The sequence below is a fragment of the Lytechinus variegatus genome, chromosome 8 (genome assembly GCF_018143015.1).
Source record: "Lytechinus variegatus isolate NC3 chromosome 8, Lvar_3.0, whole genome shotgun sequence".
NCBI classification, from domain to species: domain Eukaryota; kingdom Metazoa; phylum Echinodermata; class Echinoidea; order Temnopleuroida; family Toxopneustidae; genus Lytechinus; species Lytechinus variegatus.
This window is the reverse complement of record NC_054747.1, coordinates 19109697-19129118: the sequence shown is the minus strand read 5'-3', so window position 1 is coordinate 19129118 and position 19422 is coordinate 19109697. Positions and strand designations below refer to the sequence as shown.

Below are 19422 nucleotides of genomic sequence, written 5' to 3'. Positions count from 1 at the left end.
GCACGGATCGCAAAAATGTGCACATTCAAAAAAGCTCTTTGACTTTTCGTACCCCATGATCAAAACACGTTTTCGTTTGTCATTTGACCAAAATATTGGTCTGAAACATATTTCGAAACCTTAAATGCCAGCCCAGAAAAGAGTTGATCAAACGCACCCTTAAAAGCAAATGAGATACCTTTGCTGCTTGGAGCTTGGAGGATAATGATCGGAGACTGAATATCATTATGTATTCCCCATTACTAAGGCAACGGCATGGGACCTCAGTGTGTATTCCGTCTTTTTCCCAGGCTCCTACCTGCTCCTACCAACCTAATCCTCAGTCAGTATTGATTAGCGATAGAAGACGAGGGGGCTACATTAGGCCTGGTTGCTAATAGCTAGGCTCTCACTTTATGGAGGCCGTTGAAGGAACTCGCTCTCGATAAAGGCATACGTATAGATGCATAATAATATACTTGACTTGGAAAATATTGGAAGGGTGGGTGAGAAAAAAGAATGATGGAAAGGGACAGAGAATAAAATGAAAGTAAATGATAAAGATGAATATGGTAATAATGGATGTGAGGTATGGGAAAAATTGATGGAGATGGCGTAATTTGGATGCAAGAATATCAGTAATACATTTCAATGCTCAAGTGGAATGCATGTGGACTTTAATGAATAATTACCACTAATGTTACAGTTGACCAGCAAAATACTGAAGATGGATGTGAGAGACTATTTAATAATTGTCAGTTATTCACCTTACACAAAATAAAAGGACAAGTTCACCCCAGAAAAAATTATGACTTGAATAAATAGAGAAAAATCTAACTAGCATAATGCTGAAAATTTCATCAAAATCAGATATAAAATAAGAAAGTTTTGGCATTTCATAGTTTCGCTTATTTTTCACAAAATAGTGATATGCACAACTCAGTTACATGCAAATGAGTTAGTCGATGATGTCCATCACTCAATATTTCTTTTGTTTTTTTATTCTTTGAATTATACAATATTTTTACAAATTTGACAATACAGACCAACTTGACTAAACCATATAATATGAAACAATGCTAATTCCACATGTTCAGGGAGGAATTAATCGTTGTTTCACTTGACAATAAGGAGAAAATTAGAATATTTCATATTTCAGAAAAATAAAATACAAAAGAAATAGTGAGTGGATGACGTCATCAGTCTCCTCATTTGCATACCGACCAGGATGTGCAGTTCTGTTTTGTGAAATTAAGCTGAGCTTTAAAATGTCATAACTTTCTTATTTTACATCCGATTTTGATGAAATTTTCATTGTTATGCTTGTTGGGGTGGACTTGTCCTTTGAAGATTTACAATTGATTTTGCAGTAGTGTACGATGAAACACCTAGGTGAAGTTTCAAATTATGCCATCAAACCAGTTTTCCAATGAATTCCACATCTCAATTCCTTTGAAGAAAAAAAAATAGATAATTAGATATCATTGGTTGGTCCTTTGAAATTATACATCTTATGTTGTTGGTTTTTTGCCCTGCCTGTTAATGTTTCAACGTCTTTTCAGATAAAGTTTCATGAATGAAACTATTTTGGTCTAATTGTATTATTTAAAAAAAATGATGAATTTGCTAAAGTACCCACAGACTCTATGAATATTTTGTAATTGTGCTAAACATGTATCTCATGACCACTCTATCTAGACTGTAATGCATTCCTAATCTTGCTTTCAGAATAGGTTTTAATGCACATTGAGCGAGCGTGGGGGATCGGAGTAATTTCCTGTGCCCATAGCAACCAGAATTAATAGCACTCCACTTCTCCCTATTCTATTTTTTTAATTACGCTCGTCAGGGAGCAAGCTTGTATCTTGCGAATGCTGTGTTAGGCTCCGCTGGGTCCGCATTGGTATTGAATAATTAAAAGTTGTGTTTTGAGCACCTCGAAAGTGCGATTGTTGGTGAAAGAGAATTGCGGACTTTTGTATAGAAATGCATCATCATGGAACAATGAATGAAAGAATGTGTAAGAGGATTGAAGATTGTTGGGGGGGGGGTTAAGGTAAATGCCAGTTTTGGTAACGATATCAAAATGAGTTCGTACAGAATCCAATGAAATGACCACCAAAGTGTCTGTTTGTATAAATAAAACATAGGTGCCAAAGGATTCTGGAAGAAATTGTGTAATTGCTGAGAAATCAGCAAATAAGCACAGAATTCGGGTCAAGCGTCGGGCCCGACATTCAAAGCAATGATTATACACTGTCCCACGTGCGCTTATCTGTGTTGGTGATCTTCGGTGTGAACATTTTTTAGCGTAGATTTCAAAATTTCACTAAGTTCAATAAACTGTACCAGATCTAGATCCTTGATGATATACTGAAAATTAAGCCTTGTTTTACAGACTTTCTCATGAAATCAGTGTTTACTGCAACTACTGGCATTTCTCTTTAATAGAAAGATGAAGAGAGACAGAGAGAAGAGGAGGAGGAGAAGGAGGAAGAAGTTGGAGGGGCTGCTGGGGGATATCAGGAGAGTGAGACAAAAACAATGTTTGATTATAATATCAATAGTTTAGTTGATATCTACATGTGTAGTAGCAATATCGTGAAGAATGAGTATAAGGCTTTGCCTATGATAGCAGTCATTTTCATATGAAAAAAATGGCAACATATACAATATGCAGGCTTCCAATTCATTGAGTGGTATACTAGTAACATATGACATTAAACAGAAAATACACTGAAGAAGGAGGGAAAATGAAGGAAGAGAGAAAGAAAGAAAGAAAGAAAGAAGAGGGGGAATTAACAGAGAGATTGATTCACATTCAGGTTAAGGAAAGAAGAATTACAGTGTCTGGTAACACATAGAGGGAATAAGAAAGGAAAAAAAAGAGACACAAAGGTGGCAAATATTGGATTGGGTGGTAGATGGAGACGAGAGAGCGGGAAAGATATGGAGACAGAGTAATTTAAGACAGAGAAAAGGGAGACACTGTTTAGATGAGAGAGGGAGGGAGAGAAAGTGGGGAAAAGAATAAGACACAGAGAGTAATACAGACAGAGAAAAATGAGAGAGGAAAGAGAATGCATATTGCATGGCGATGAAGTGAGGATGAAATTCACCACCGAAATGGAAGATGTCACGCATTGCAAATGAAATGGATGAGCATGACAATTTTGCGGGTGTCCTTTTGAATTTTTCTGAGGCACACTTTCAGGCTCCAAGAAGACGTAGGCTTGCATCAAGACATGAATGATTAATCCTCCCTCTGTTTTGTGCCCTCTTTGTGTGGGTAGTTAAGCTTCCCTCAAGGAATTGCATGTTACGGTTACCATCTTGTGTATTACACATACGTATTTGATTCAATGCTTCATGTTTTATTTATTCAAATGTGAAACTCATCATACAGACATGCTGATTAAGGTCAGGTAATAATTACGATAAAAAGGTGATTGATGTTAAATATTGATGGATGACATTAGCAAGGGACGTGTTCTTGAACTATAAGATGAATGATACTAATTTGGCAAATGGCATTCTTTTTAAAGATCATGTTGGTTTATTTTTTGGTGAGGATGCTGGTACTGCTGATGAGGATGGAGGTACATGTAGTAGTAGGTGGTTTGAAAACTGGTTTCAAACCGCCTCGATCACAAGAATCCCCGTTAAATTACGGGAACTGATTTCGGCTATTATTAATTATTCCTGCATTCACACCGCCCCGAAACGTACCCTTTGGGATAAGTTCCTGAATTTACGAGCATGCGCATATATGGTCTGATAAGCAGGCAAGGCGCGAGATTAAAAATCACTAGCCCAGCAGCCACCCACGGCGCCGCGCCCAACGACACGCTGGGCTAAAAGTTCCCGTAATTTGCTTTCACATCGCCAAAATACCTGCGACCTCGGAAAAATCCCCGTGAAAGTTCTCGTAATTTCGCCAAGTACCTACTATTTAGTGGGTATTTTCTTTCGGGGATATTACGCGTAGTTTGCTTTCACATTACCAAAATACCTGTATTTTCTGATCGGGGTAAATTTCCCGATCAGAGAATACCTGGAACTGACGAACTTCGAGGTGGTCTGAAACCACCTAGTGTGATGTGGTGTGGTGGGTATTGTGATACTGGAACTTAGAGGTAGTGGTGATGGTGGTGATAGTGATGGTGGTAGTGGTGATTGTGTATGCGGTTGAGTCGTGTGGTCCTAATGGTGGTGGTAGTGGTTGTAGTGGTAGTGTTGATGATAATATTTTTCTATGTACATGCTTATTACATTGCTTCACTCTAAGAAAAAGAATTACCCACTATTGGATAAAAAAAAAGAAAGATGCATGTTTGTTGGGTAAAAAGATATCAAATATTTTGTAATTTTACCTTTAGTTTGAAACATGCATTTTCCAATATTGGGGAAAAAATACCCAGCAAACATGCATGTTCCCTTTGTATCCAATTATTGGTAATTTTTTACTTAATGATTTTAGAGTGTTCCATTTCTTCATTTCTTTTATTTCATTTCCATTCAAAACATAATACAAAGTGATATAAAGCAATACAAATCAAATACAATTTTACAGAAGGGCATTCTTACTTCGTAAAAAAAACAACAGTATAATATAGAGCATAAATGGAAATGGAAATGAGGGGGATCCACTAAAAAGCAAAGCTTGTAAAATTGTGGATCCCCCTTGGAAAAGAAGAAATTATAGTCGACTAACTGTATGCGTACATGCATGTATTACAGGAAAGAAAAAGAGGAAAAGAAATCATATTGACGGAAACATAATTACTGAACAAATGCAAAGCTTTTCACACACAGAGGTCTTCGTTGTAAAGGATATGTTGCGCAAGACAGAAGAAAAAAAAATAGAGAGAGGGGATGACAAGACGTCATCAGCCCCCCCCCCAAAAAAAAAAAAATCATATTTTGTTGCCACAACCCATATACAGTATGTTAAATGGGTACCTGGTACCTTGAAATTGAACAGCATATATAAAAGCTCTACTAAAGCCAGAATAATTATGCTGCATTAACTGTAGAGTAATTACAGACATCTGAGAAATTACCTGTCAAGCAACAAAACATTTATAATTATTCCTATTATTCTATTCTTTTGTTTTCCAGGCCTTAGCAGCTGGTGCATTTGACCCATCATCATCAAGAGTTGAACTAAGAGTAGCCGTTCGGAAAGGATATTTCAACAAATACGCAGACATCATCTCAGGCCAATGGCTGACCGACACATCGGCCGAATACACCTCGGACCCAACAGAAATACTCAATTACTGCCAACAGGTAATGAAAACTGGCTTTTTGAATTTATTTATTCTCATTTCTGTTTAATACTTATAGAAATTCTGAAATTTAATCCCTGCAGCATACTGGTGTGTTATAAAGATATGTTTATCGAAGGGGGAAATGCTAACAAAGTCTGCAAATTCATGGCGAAAAAAAAACAAACAAAAGGACCCCCAAAACATAAGTGTCTCATGTTGCATACACTGAAATTCATTATTCTTCTTCCAAAAAAGGGGGAATACATGTATGCCTATAGTATACATGTACTTCAAACATATAAAATCATAACTACATGTATGAGTAAATACATACTGATGAGACTCTCAGGAATGATTTTATATGTAGGGCCTACACTAAAGAACCATTTTGTTCTATTTATATAAGTTCCAAATACAGTCAATATTTTGAATGGTTTCATGTTCAGAGACACCAATTAAAAATGAAACGTTATCCCACTTCCGAAAGAGTGGATATTTAGTGAAAGATCGGCTGTAGAAGAAACCCAGGTATTTGTAACTAAAGCAGTCTTTTAAGAGAAAGTGATACTCCGATCAAAGCCAGGATTCACTTCCATGCAAAATAGCCTCTTGACTTTTATGCAAGGAGAGAGTTCGGAGAATGCATAAAAAATAGTGAATATCACTCGTGAAGTGGCGTCATGAAGGATCGTTTTTGATTCCTTCTCCGCGCTTTCCTTTGTTGCAAAATGGTTTGCTCTGTTTCTTTGACGATGTACTGCCTGTGTGTGACGATGTACCCATAATGCATTGTGTCTGTGATGTGTGTATCCATAATGCATTACATTGGAGAGTTTGGCTGAATAATTCAGAGAGAGACTGGCTCCGTGCTTCACCGAGGAGAGAAGGAGAGGAGAGGAGGATGATGAGTCATCCTGCTGAGTCGTCGGGATGCGATCCACCACAGCAGATGCTTATTTCGGGTACCACTGGAGGGGCTGAGTAAACGAAATGTTGCCAGCGGAGTTTGCCCAAGTGCGAGGATCGGGTCGTCGTCATGGAGATGATGTAGTTAAGGATGATGTCGAGAATAGGGGAGGGGGGGGTAGTGTTATGTGCACTGTGGATGATAATGTGTTGGATAATGCATGCAAATTTGATGATGACTCGTCGTTTGTTCTTCGGGATAGCTTGGTTCTGTATAGCTCAGAATGTGGGGGTGTTTGGGATGGTGGGGGAGGGGGGTTACTGCTTCATTTATAATAGAAAACAAGACTATGTTTTGTTAGGATAAATAGAAAAAAAATGTACATAATTAACTTGCTTGTGTGCTTTATGGTACTTTGAAATTGGATGAAGATATTTTTTGTTGTTATATGTAGATAGGATTTAAAGTTGCGTATTTGTACATTTACTTGAAAATTTGTTTTAGAGCAAGGAATCATTTTTGAAAGGGGGAGGGCATGGGGATGGTGAAAGAAACAAAATGATGTTCCACCAGAAATAGAGATCAGTTGACAGCTCTTAATCAGTTTGATGATGAATATTTTTATAGGCAGGAGAGGGATTTGGGAGAGGTTTGGTTGCCATGGTAACAATGAATTGACACAAGATGAAGAGGTGTTCCAGATATGGGGGGATCTTTGGGTAACCATGGAGGGTAGAGTATTACAGGTATCTCCATGGTGTATAGCTTTGATCTGTCAGTGTGGAAAATACAATATACATGAATGCAGTGTTTTTTTAGTGGTGTCAATGTGTGGTTTTCCTGCGTCATGAATAGTTCATTCCTGGTTTCAAATGGGAATATTTATTGAATCCGGAAAGAAATCTGCCAGTCATTGGGGCCAATGAAAGGCTGTGAAATGAAAGAAAAGGCACTGCATTAAGTGATAAAATTCGTTCTTTCCAACAGGTAGAAAACATGTAAAGTGAATAAATTCTGAAAGATGTTTGGAATGCCAACTGGATACCAGGACTGAATTTTTAATAAATTTGTTTAAAAAAACATTAAATATGTATGTACATACGGCAGCAATATCCAGCATATTATTTCATATCTCAAATGAGTAATGACCTCAATATATATGTAAAGAAATATATGCCCATTTATATAGCAGAGTTAATAGGCCTATGTGCATATACTCAACTGTGCTTTGCTACTTGGTATCATATTATTACCCAGGCTTAGCTAAGCCGCCATATGAATAGGCGCTAAAGCGTTCAATGAATAAATCCTACCGGGTACCCATTCACCTCACCTGGGTCGAGTGCAGCACAATGTGGATAAATTTTTTGCCGAAGGAAATTACGCCATGGCTGGGATTCGAACCGACGACCCTCAGTTTCAATGTCCGGAGACTAATCCACTGGGCCACAATGCTCCACAAATATCAAATATACTGTACTACAGGAACAAAGTAAATCTATTTTCATATACCCCTGTTTTATGCTGTATGATATTTAGTGAAATATTTTTATTTATCTATTATTATATATTCCTTTTTTCCTACTCCAACATCATCGCAAAAATAACATACATGTACTTTTAGCACTACTACTGTATTTGAATTGAATGATGATTCTAAGCACTGTTTGAAGACATTAGGGGGTTTCACACGCCTCGATCGCAAGAATCCCAGTTAAATTACGAGAACTTTTTTAGGCTAAAAAATACCCATGAATTGTTCCTGCATTCACACCGCCCCAAAACATACCCTCCGGGATAAGTTCCTGAAGTTACTAGCATGCGCAGTATGGTCTGATAAGCAGGCAAGGCGAAACTTTTGAGACATTTGCTATTTTTGAGCAAGAGTCATGAGTGCCCAGCAGAGGTGGAGACCAGTGCTACATGTACATAAGAACCCTTCATCATCATCATCATCTTGTCCATATGAAATGATTTGCAACCCAACCACTTCATACATGTATTTATTTTGGGAAAGGTTAACATTTCATATTAAAAAATCTCTTTTGAATGGGTGAATTACATTTTGCCTCATTTAAATACTGTCTCCCGATGTACGGAAAAAACATCCATAGTTTGGGTACTTATTTTATGCTTGTGGATATTTAATTCCGTCATTGTGACATTCGAGTGTTGACTGGAATCTGAAGTGCTGCTTGTCTACCGATGTCTGGCATCACATTTCCACTTCTGTACTAAAGCATTACTTGAAATCATGCAAACATGTTACTTGTATTTTGAAATAGCAAGAGGATATAGACATTCATGTTGCTGTTTTCAAAATGTTGAATCCTATCTATTTTTTGATCTCATCAACACTCAATCACAAAGGGTATTTTTGTTCTGTAACTGTGAAAAAAACTTTCTAGAAGTTTGAATGTTGCCTAATCTCTAAATATGGTTTATCCATTATTTAAAATGAAAAATGCAATTTTAGCCAAAGTTTTAAAAAAGCCATCACCGTATTTCTATACATGTGAACATAAGACAAGCTAGATAAAAGATATCAGATATATATGATTATTTGCATAATTCTTCAAACTTTTGAGAGAAGTATCTCATAATCTTGTCAATATTGGAACTGCAATAGAATTGTGACATCGGCCAGTTTAGATATGGACATTTTGATTTTTACACACTAGTGGAATGCATGTACGTTATTACAGTGAATGAAACAACAAATGAAGTCAATAAACGAACGAAAGGCATGCATCTTTAATAATCTCGTAGAGTGAATGTCTTTCATTGAGAGAAGGGATTGTGTACCCCAAAGCATAAAATGGGAGCATTATTCGTTGTGTGTGAGCGAAAGCATTTGGATTTCTTCGTTTATCTTCTAGAGTGGCCGCATGCCGGGAGGTAGGAATCTTATGCACGGACTGCAAGCATTAAACATGCCTCAGCTGATAGTCTTCAAGCAAAGACCCAGGGCCTGCAGAATTGAAAAAAAAATAATCAAGCAAGCCTATTCTATTATCACTATTTCTTTCTTTTTTTAAATTCTATGATTATCCATTCAGTTTTGAAGGCCTACACACATTGACAAAAAAGTCATAAATTGTTGATGTTTATCACTATTTCTTCCTTTTTTTTATTCTATGATCATCCATTAAGTTTTGAAGGCCTACACACATTTACAAAAAAATCATACAAATTTTTGGTGTTTTTCACTATTTCTTTTTTTTAAATTCTATGATTATCCATTAAGAGGCCTATGTACACACATTGACCAAAAAATCATATAAATTGTTGATGTTTTTCACCATACATGATTAGTGATAAGTTTATTCATCGTAATATTTTTCTTTATCATGGCTGCCCATACACTGTACATGTAGGAATATGGATGGATACTGCCTTTTTAAATTACATTTACTTTATTATAATTTGTAAGTAAAATGAAAATTCAATAGATAATCAAATTAATGGTTTAGATAATAAAAATTAGAGATATGATGGTTGTGATAATCAAAGCAAGTGGAAGTTTTAAAGGTTTTATTGTATATTTTTATTACTTTTTTTAAATAAATAGAAGTAAATGAATGTGTCCATGACATTTATTGAAATATCAATATGAAAATGAAAATAACAGAATGTTAGAAAATGTTATCACCTAATATAATTAAACCCACAGTATGCATGCCTGGGTCGGTGGATGCAAAACGAAATAGAATGAAGATGATCTACATGTACTTCACAATTTAAAAAAATGACACTGTGGTTTCAGTAAGCTTTAGCTTGCGAGGTGCAATGATATAAACAGATTAAGACCTCGGCTGCAATATTTAATTCACATAACTTTGAATAAAGTCATGTTTGTTGATATTTCTCCATCTCAACACCTCCAATTTCCTGTTCCCCAGCCGCTCGTAGGGCTTCTTCTTTGATCTCCTGTTTGCATCATCACCTCGACCATAGCAGGGGTTCGACGAGTTCATTTCTGACCCATATCATATTTCAATCAAAACACCTTTACATGTGGGCAAAGAATCGTACGTACGCACGCTGGACGGTGAATAATTGCTTCAGTATCGCTTTTTAACTCCTTTGCCACCATTCACCACTAGTCTTCCATCGCAGACTCTTTTTTGACTCTGAGAAATTATTCCGTAGCTTTGAGGGTATCGTCAAACTATAGGAGTCCTATTCGTATAAAACCAGCCACATGATACATTGCAAAGCTACATGTTTACAGGGGCCTGGTACAATATTTTATGACCATGAATTATTAATTGCATTGCAATCTCCCTTGATAATGTAACGATACTACAGACTTGTAGGCTTATAGGAAAAGTTCTCTCGGACATGCATAATAAATCATAGTAAAAGGTGCAAAATGAATATGCAGAATATTTGACCACCTCGCAAAGGGAGTAAGCGGTCAGCGGGGTATGATATGGGATACAAGGTCAGTACCACTTTGCCCAATTATTTATATAATGGGAGAAGAAAGCCAATGGGTCAGTTATTTGCACTTTTTAATGAGATTGACCTCTTTTGGGGGTTTCTTGCGAGAAGAAAAAGCGACTCCTCGCTGTTGTTCTGTCACGATTGCATTTTAATGAAGGTTGTCTTTATTTGTGAGGATCCAGATATATGTGGAGCATATTTAATTTAGCTTGGTCAGGGGAGTAGGAATGGGGAGGGAGATAATTGGGAGGAACGGGAAGAGAGAGGGAAGGGGGGGCGAGGGGGACAACCAGCCCATCGCACTATTTTTTCAATCACCAAATGTTATATATCTTCCCCAGCAACTGCACATGACATAAGGCCTATTATGTTTGAATGTTTGTATTATTGAGTAAGAACTAAGATTTCCCTTCTCCTCCCCCTTCTTTTGATTGAAACTAAAGAATGAGGTAGGTGTTTGTGAGAGAGGCTGTAACATGCATGATTGACAAAATTTTGCTTTTTACGTAGGATAACAAGTCTCATTGAAAGTGTGAAATGTCAATCTTTCTTGGAATCAAATATAATGGTCTCTGAAAGCAGTGTTTGGCGGGGCATAATAAATGAACAAAATCAGCAAACTCAGGCAGATTGTTCAAAAGTAGAGATCTATGCTGTGGCTCAGTGGAAGGTCTATGGAGTTAGAACCCCTATACTAGTTCCGGGGTTTAATCCCAATATCTCTCTTATCCTTCAGCAAGGCATTTATCTACATTTGCCACTCTCCACCCAGGTGTAGTGAATGGGCAACTGATAGAGGGAATTCCTTGAAAGCACAAACACTTGATCTGGGTAGCAGTGCTTACAGCCTGTGAAATAGTGTAACTCAAGGAAATATTAATCTCCAATGGAAAACTGAAACATGTATAATAACATGTTTTGACACTAACCATTCATGAGGGAGTTATTTTCTGAGGTCAAATATGTGCAGCAGCTCTCACTGAAGAAAACAGAGAGGAATTTAACAAACTGTAGTTAAAAAAAAAGCAGTTTTGGCACCCCACTTTGGTCTAAGTGCCTGTAAAGTACCTGATATCCAGCTCTGCGGGACAAATTTTCACACGCTCTTACAGGGATGGGTGCACCTCCAGCCGTGGGTCTAGCGCCAGGGTCTCAGGAACAAAGGAACATCAAAGGAAAGAGAAAAATGAAGAAAACTGCTTTTCAAACATGTGCTAAACACACACATGCAGGGTGCAACCATTAGTAAGGCAACGAAGCATACAGGAATTGTTGTAAGTGGGACTGTAACAATAGTTGTATCAATATCAGGGTGAGACATCAACATGTTGAAGTACTTCGGAAGTTGTGATTTCAAGGCGATGAGCAGACAGGCATCATTTTCTAGTAAAGAAATTTATTGAAATTAGGATTGTAAAGTAAATATTTTTTTCCTTTCAGGGAATATTCACCTGATTTTTTTTTAAACGGGTTCTAAATAGACCTGCCGATATAGTCGAACCTTTCTATAGTGGACACTCAAGTGTGGCGAAACTGACCACTATGGACAGGTGGCCACTCGAGACACTTATTGACTGTATCTGAGAATGAGGTTACAGTCATGTTTGGCATCGAGTTGTTTACTTTGAAATTACTCTGAAATAATAGTACTATAAAATTGCCTTAAAAATATAAAGTATAATTAATAATTCCATTTCAAATTGTCTTATAAAAACACTTCATTAATGATGAACCATTTTTTTTTACAAATCTCACCCTTCCCCTCCTTTCAAACCAATGTGCATTTTACCCTCAGAATCTTTTTCAGCTTCCATATATTGATTGCTCAGAGGTCCCTCAGACCATGGACGGTAGGTCCATGCTCAGACATTTACAGATTAACTGATTATTGATTTAAATTTGGGCGATGACAACAAAGAAGATACTATATTTAGCTTCAGTTCGGGTACTAAAATAACATTCTATAATGCAGTACAGCTTAACATTGTCTGTGGAGTTTAATAATAATCATATTCCTGAGAATATAATTGACAGGAAATTCCTAAAATTACTTTGAAAATACTTATAATTCCCTTTCTAATTGTCTTATAAAAACACTTCATCAGAGATGAACCTTATTTCTTTTTTTTTTTACAAATCTCCCCCCCCCCCCCCCCCACCTTCCAAACAGATGTGCATTTTACCCTCAAAATCTGTTTCAGCTTCCATATATTGATTGCTCAGAGGTCCCTCAGACATTTACAGATTAACCGATTATTGATTTAAATTTGGGCAATGAGGAAGGAAGGTACCATATTTAGCGTCAGTTCGGGTACTAAAATAACATTCTATGATGCAGTACAGCTGAACATTGTCTGTGGAGTTAAATAATAATCATATTCCTGAGAATATAATTGACAGGAAATGCCATAAGCATGCTTCATGAAAATATATCTATATTAAATCAAGTATGAGTGGAACAGATTTGTATGTGAAGTAAGATCAAATTGATGACAGATTTAATTGATACAATACAGGCCTGTTCACACTGAGCAAATAATTTTGTAGTTTTGTAAAGCAGTGTTAAAATGTAAATAATGGTATCTTGCTTTTTTGTTTTATTTTTGTATAGAATTCATTGACTTTTTTTTTTACTTTTCTACTTTTTTTATTTTACCAGATTTAGACCTTAGATGTCACTGTACATGTACATGAATATTATATTGTGCATGTTATTCAGAACCTTCTTAAAAAACATTTGAAAGGGTTGTATGTTATCATACCATCGTAATTGTTTTGTTAGAAGTGAGAAAGGTACAGACTCGTCCATGAAATAACATCATTAAGCCTGGAAAGCACTTGTATCATTGTTTGCTAGACAAACTTATTCTCCTTTTGTTCTCTTTGCTTCTATTGTGGTGGTATTATATTGACATTGATTTTACACTTGTATGAGGTCATTCTCTTGTTAGCACTCTTTATATTGAAAGCTTTCATCATTTCTGCAATAAAAGCATCGATCCTTTTAAAACATTTATTTGATCATTTCTTTATTGGACCATGTCATTCTCTTGTTAGCACATCTTTATTGATAGCTTTTTAATTTCTGCAATAAAAGCATACATGTACTTCTGAAGCATTGATTTTTTTAAAGATTTTTTTTGGGGTTGATAGGGGGGGTCATATATGTTTCTGATGAAGCTATTCATGCTGTTGTGATTTTATTTATAGTTTTCTTGGCTTTTATTTTGCCCCCCCCCCCCCCTTCTTCCTTACACTGTCTTCATTTTTATCACCATTGCCCTCTCTTCCCTTTAAGTCCATGGTGAAGGATGCCTGCTTTATTTTCATTTGGTCCAATACCAATTCATCCAATTGCCAACTCGTCAACAATCATTTGGTCTACCATCAGTTTGTCTAATATCCACATGGTCTAATCGCCATTTCATCCACTCAACATTTCGTTGAATAACCAATTGGTCCAATAGCCATTTAGTCCATATACCATTTGGTCCAATTTGACTAAGTGCTATTGGGTAAAATGAATGAAAATAAAACAGGTATTAGACCAACTGGTTACAAGATGAAATAGTCATAGACGAACTGGTGATTAGATGAAGTGATGATCGGACCAAATGGTTATTGGACCAAATGGTTGTTAGACAAAATGTTGATGGACGGAATGGCATTAAAGATTAATTGAAGGTGGACCATGTGGTTAGTAGAGTGGAGCGTTGTGGCCCAGTGGATTAGTCTCCGGACTTTGAAACAGAGGGTCGTGGGTTCGAATCCCAGCCATGGCGTAATTTTCTTCGGCAAGATATTTATCCACATTGTGCCGCACTTGACCCAGGTGAGGTGAACGGGTAACCGGTAGGAAGAAATTCCTTGAATGCTCGAGCGCCCGATCAAGGTAGCCGTGCTAAAGCCGGGGTAATAATAATAGCAGGGCCCGCTGGGAGAACAGTTTTCGGAACTGAAGTGGCTACCCTGGGTAAATATGCCGTTATTATTATTAGTATTATTGGACGAGTTGTCAGTAGACGAATTGGCAATTTACCAGGATACCCTTCCCTTCATATTGAGCAACCTCCCTCGATCTCTTTTTCTCTCTCTCTCTCTTTCCATCTCTATTCTCTTCTATTCTTTAAGATATGGTACATGTAGATGATTTTATCTGTCAGCATAATTCACTTCTGACAATTCATCTCACTTTTCTTCAAATTAAACACCTGCAAACAATATGAGAACTCTCGGCAGGGATGAATGAAACTTGAGCAAACAAAAAACATGGAAATCCCATATTTTCAGGGTCTGTCAAATTTACATATGTACACCATGGCAAACATAATATTTCTCTTTATCAGTGAACCAAATGTGTTTCAAACATGTACAAGTACTTCCCGCTTTTAGTTAAGTAAACAACCATTTGTTATGAACCATGGATATTTTATGCAAACAGTATATTTCCATTTATGCACGTCTTTCTGCACGACCAGTTCAAGTATATTTGCGGGATCATTCTTTTGAGGAATTTTTCAACATAAATGAAGGTTAATTTAGCAGTGTAGTCATGCAGTGCTCCATGAATGAATACATTTATGCAATGACTTTATACATCATATTTTATACTTGATCAAAATTCATGAATGTCAGTCACCTGGGGCCCGTTGCAGAAAGAGTTGCAATCAATCGCAACTCTAAAAATCATGCGCAACTTGATTTTCAACCAATCAACAGCGCGCATTTGGGATTTGCGATCGATTTTTTGGCTTGCGTTTAAACGCAACTCTTTCTGCAACGGGCCCCTGTAATCCTATTTCATTACTATGCAATGTAGTTTTTTGTTAATAGCTCAAGCTGTATAGGATACCTTACCACTAGTGTGCTGGGCAAACCCTTCACTCCAGTAAAGGGTCTGAATTGCAGCCTACTCATGCCTTGTGAACTGAAGGAAACAGCAATAATGTGCTAGTCTTTGCGTGGAGACACACTTGTTGATAAAATTTCCAATCAGGGTCTGTGCCTGCAGACTATACAACCCCTTCCCTTGTAGCTTGAATTAGGGTCATGTTGGCACAATTATCGCATTCAGTATAAAATGTTTTTAGGATGCTGAATGTTTGTTTTGAACAGGTAAAGATCTCTGTTAAAATGATAACTGAGGAATGTACTGGTATAGATGTTTATTTGTTTACATTTTCATAATAAAAAATGGAAAATGTAAGAAAATAATAAATATTTACTCCTGAAATACACATTCCACATATACATTTCTGTTCTTCTATAAAAGGGTGGAACAATTGAATATGTAATTGGTAACCCCTCTATTTTCAAAATGTCTCTCAACTCTTTAGTAAAGATCTAGCTCTTTCAGAGGAAAGGAATGATCGACTTTACCTGCTGTCATGCATGCAATGAAATGTTCCGGAACGGTGCAGTCATCCATTGTGAAGTAATTATCTGATGTAGTCCCACGCATAGAGATTGACAGCAGGTTGAACTTTACTTACGGGGACAAATTGGGACACAAAAGGTTTATCAACCATCCCTTCTGTACATAAAAATGATTTTTTTTCTCCCTGAGTTCTGCATTAATTACCACATCACTCTAAAATAGACCCAACGAAAAGCCCTTGTCAAGTTCAATTATGAAACATAATGGCTTGTACTTCATAAACACATGGCTTGACAGAGTTTGTTATAAAGAGAATGACAGAATAAAATAGTCACAATTCACTGCAACCTTAACTTGTAAATTTATATTACATCTACTTGTATATTTATTGATGCAAGAAGCAAATGAGTAATCAATAGCAAATTTGCAATTCATTAATTACAAGGCTTATGATTGATTTGGAGGTCTGAAATTGACTTACAATGTTTGCAATTTTTTTTCTGGATGTTAGTAGGCCCTATGATATGGGGTACATGATGATGTACATTTCGAGAGGGCTGAGGTCTCGATTCCAGATGCATAGGAGCATTGTGGTATAGTGGTCCCGACTCTCGCCTTGTAATCAGAGGGTTGTGTGTTCAAATCCCACCACAGCATCAACATCCCTTGGCAAGGAATTCATCTAAAACAAAATAAAACTAAAATCTGAAATTATATAAAGTAAGGACTCTTAGGAAACAAATGAAACAAGTCGTGAATTGAGAACAGCAATTCCAAACCATACACTGTATGCAATTATACAAAACAAATTACATGAAACAAGAAATGATATGAAACAAATGTAAATAATCTAAATTAATCAGTTGCAAGCAACCATTCTGAGTTTTCTGAGTAGCTTTTCAAACCATATGCTGCTGTATACATATTACCTGGGACTGGGAAAATACATTTTCTGATGACGATAATAGGCAAAGCTTTTTATGGGCATTACCTTCAAAATCTGAAACCTATTACAAATAAAACATTCATCCCCCATTAGGACTACATTATCCAACAACCTTATAGAAACTGTCCTCTCTTTTTTTCATGTTTGCCAAAGAATTAACAAAACCTTTAAAAGACCAATTTTAAGGTTTCACTCTTTAATCTGTTAAGTGGGAGACTTTATTGAGAGCTTCCACAAATGAAAGAACTTTTATAAATCTTTTTCTTTGCCATGTAACTGGGGCCCCTGGTAATTTTCTTTGGATATTTTGTCTGTTATGTCCATTTTTTCTGATGTTTTGTACATGTATGGGACTGTGGTGCAGTTCCATGGTTTGAACCTTGGTTTGAAACATTTGAAGATGAGGTAGTAAAAAAAATGAATAAATAGTTTTGAAGCATGGGACCAACGAGAGAAAAGACTTAATTCATCCTAGAAATCACACTTTCTGGTCTCCCTCTAAAAAGCAGCTCTGTTTCTGGCTTTCATTGTTTTTAGGTACGGACTGATTGCATCTTAGAATTACATTTTGGACAAAAAAACCTATACAGACAATATATTCTTTACCCTAATCTACTTTGACATTCGATATGCGTTTAGATCTTTAAAATAATCTTGCCCCGACACCTTTCTAACGAGGTTACATTTCATTATCGTGTTAGTTTGTTACTAGAATGCAATGTTGCCCATACTACTACTACCTGAATAGATTTGTACAAGTCATGCTGTTAATTAGTTCATTTCACTTTCAGGGGAGCGTTTCATGGGAAGTTGTGTCAGTGATTTTCACTGACAACTGTTATAAGCCACAGCAAATCCTTGCATCTGATTGGCTGATAGCAAATTAGTCTCTGAAAATCACTGATAAAACTTTCCATGAAACACCCCCCACACAGTATGCCATTGCGCTATTGCATGTATGTCTCCGTCTGACCTTGCAGAAATCGAAATCAAGCAAGCTGGGTAAATATAAAATGTTAAGAAGATGAAATCTGTATATGTGCAGAGCAGGCTGAATTATTGTAAGCATCTGCCTCTCGAAGCAGAGATTCAACAGAGAAAAATTACTTGGGGGCTTGGGGCGATTTCACCCCGAAATGCTCAAAAGAACCTAGGAAAGTAATAATAGCGGCATATTTACCCAGGGTAGCCACTCATTTTCGAAAACTGTTCTCCCAGCGGACCCTGCTATTATTACCCCGGCTTTAGCACGGCTACCTTGATCAGGCACTCGAGCATTCGAGGAATTCCTCCTACCGGGTACCCATTCACCTCACCTGGGTCGAGTGCAGCACAATGTAGATAAATTTCTTGCTGAAGGAAATTACGCCATGGCTGGGATTCGAACCCAAGACCCTCTGTTTCAAAGTCCGAAGACTAATCCACTGGGCCACAATGCTCCAAGTAAAGTGGAGCACTAGAAAATCCCCATCCACTTCAATGTTAGAGCTTATCCAATGTTACAGATTTATACAGAAGGTTGGGAAAAGTTGCCCCCGAAAAAGAAATATTTGCCTGGTTCAAAGCAGGGTGAATAACAGGATTCAACGTTTTGTGTGAAGTTGCATCAATCCTAATTTATTGTCCTGCCCCCCCCCCCCCCCCCCCCCGAAAATGGTAATGTATTCTCCATTGTATTTCTGATTCAACATGGAACAGGGAAAATACAGCGATGTCAGACTTCCGCACTCAAGATATCGATTGGCAAATTGGCAACTTTAAGGAGATGATCAGATCTTGAGTTTCATGTGAACAGCTGTAAAGAAGGCCGACAAATCCTCCTTCTAAGGAGCCACTTTCACACTAAAAAGATAAGAATGTTTTAAACAGTATTAAATGACATAAGACTGTCTCTTGATTATTAATGTGACTGTCTTCAAATATCCATATGTGAATAGCATTGAAATATTAAAGATTTTTCCCCTTTCCTTTTTGTTGGTTATATTGAATTGAATAATACTTATTAAATGGGTCATTGTTGCAACTTTGGAGAGCAATTTTGACATTTTAGGAGCATTTTCCTTAGGTTTAACCCACATGTATCTGCTCAGTAGGCCACAAGAATGGGTTTTTAAAACTTGTTTATGATCACCTAGATTGATAATGGAATATGATTATTAAAAAATCATCTGAATATATATGTAGTATAGCAGTACACCATCTCAAAGCCTCGCACTATCATGTGTTGCCATTAACAGGTGCATTTGCTTTGATCATTATACATGTAGGTAGAAACACATTGAATCTTAGTCTTCAGATTTATTTCCAAGTGTGAATAGGTCCAAATTCCACATTCATGTCTGGTCACCAGAACAGGTGTGCATTCTAAATGATTCTCTTGATTAAAGCACACTCTGAGATCAGGTTTATAGTGTGAATAGGCCCTAACATATTATGTTTGTCATATGCATTGATGAGAATTCTTCAAAGCTCATTATTTCCTAATGTGAAT

General features: G+C 36.8%; 1 protein-coding gene across 1 annotated transcript in view; it reads left to right on the top strand.

Moving 5' to 3' along the window:
• The first annotated feature begins 5077 nt into the window (after positions 1-5077).
• LOC121420114 (amyloid-like protein 1) overlaps positions 5078-19422 on the top strand; it is a 35213-nt gene continuing 20868 nt past the window's right edge. Inside the window, exon 1 of the mRNA XM_041614648.1 lies at positions 5078-5271. The gene's annotated coding sequence lies outside the window, so the exon portion shown is untranslated. The remainder of the gene's footprint in view (positions 5272-19422) is intronic.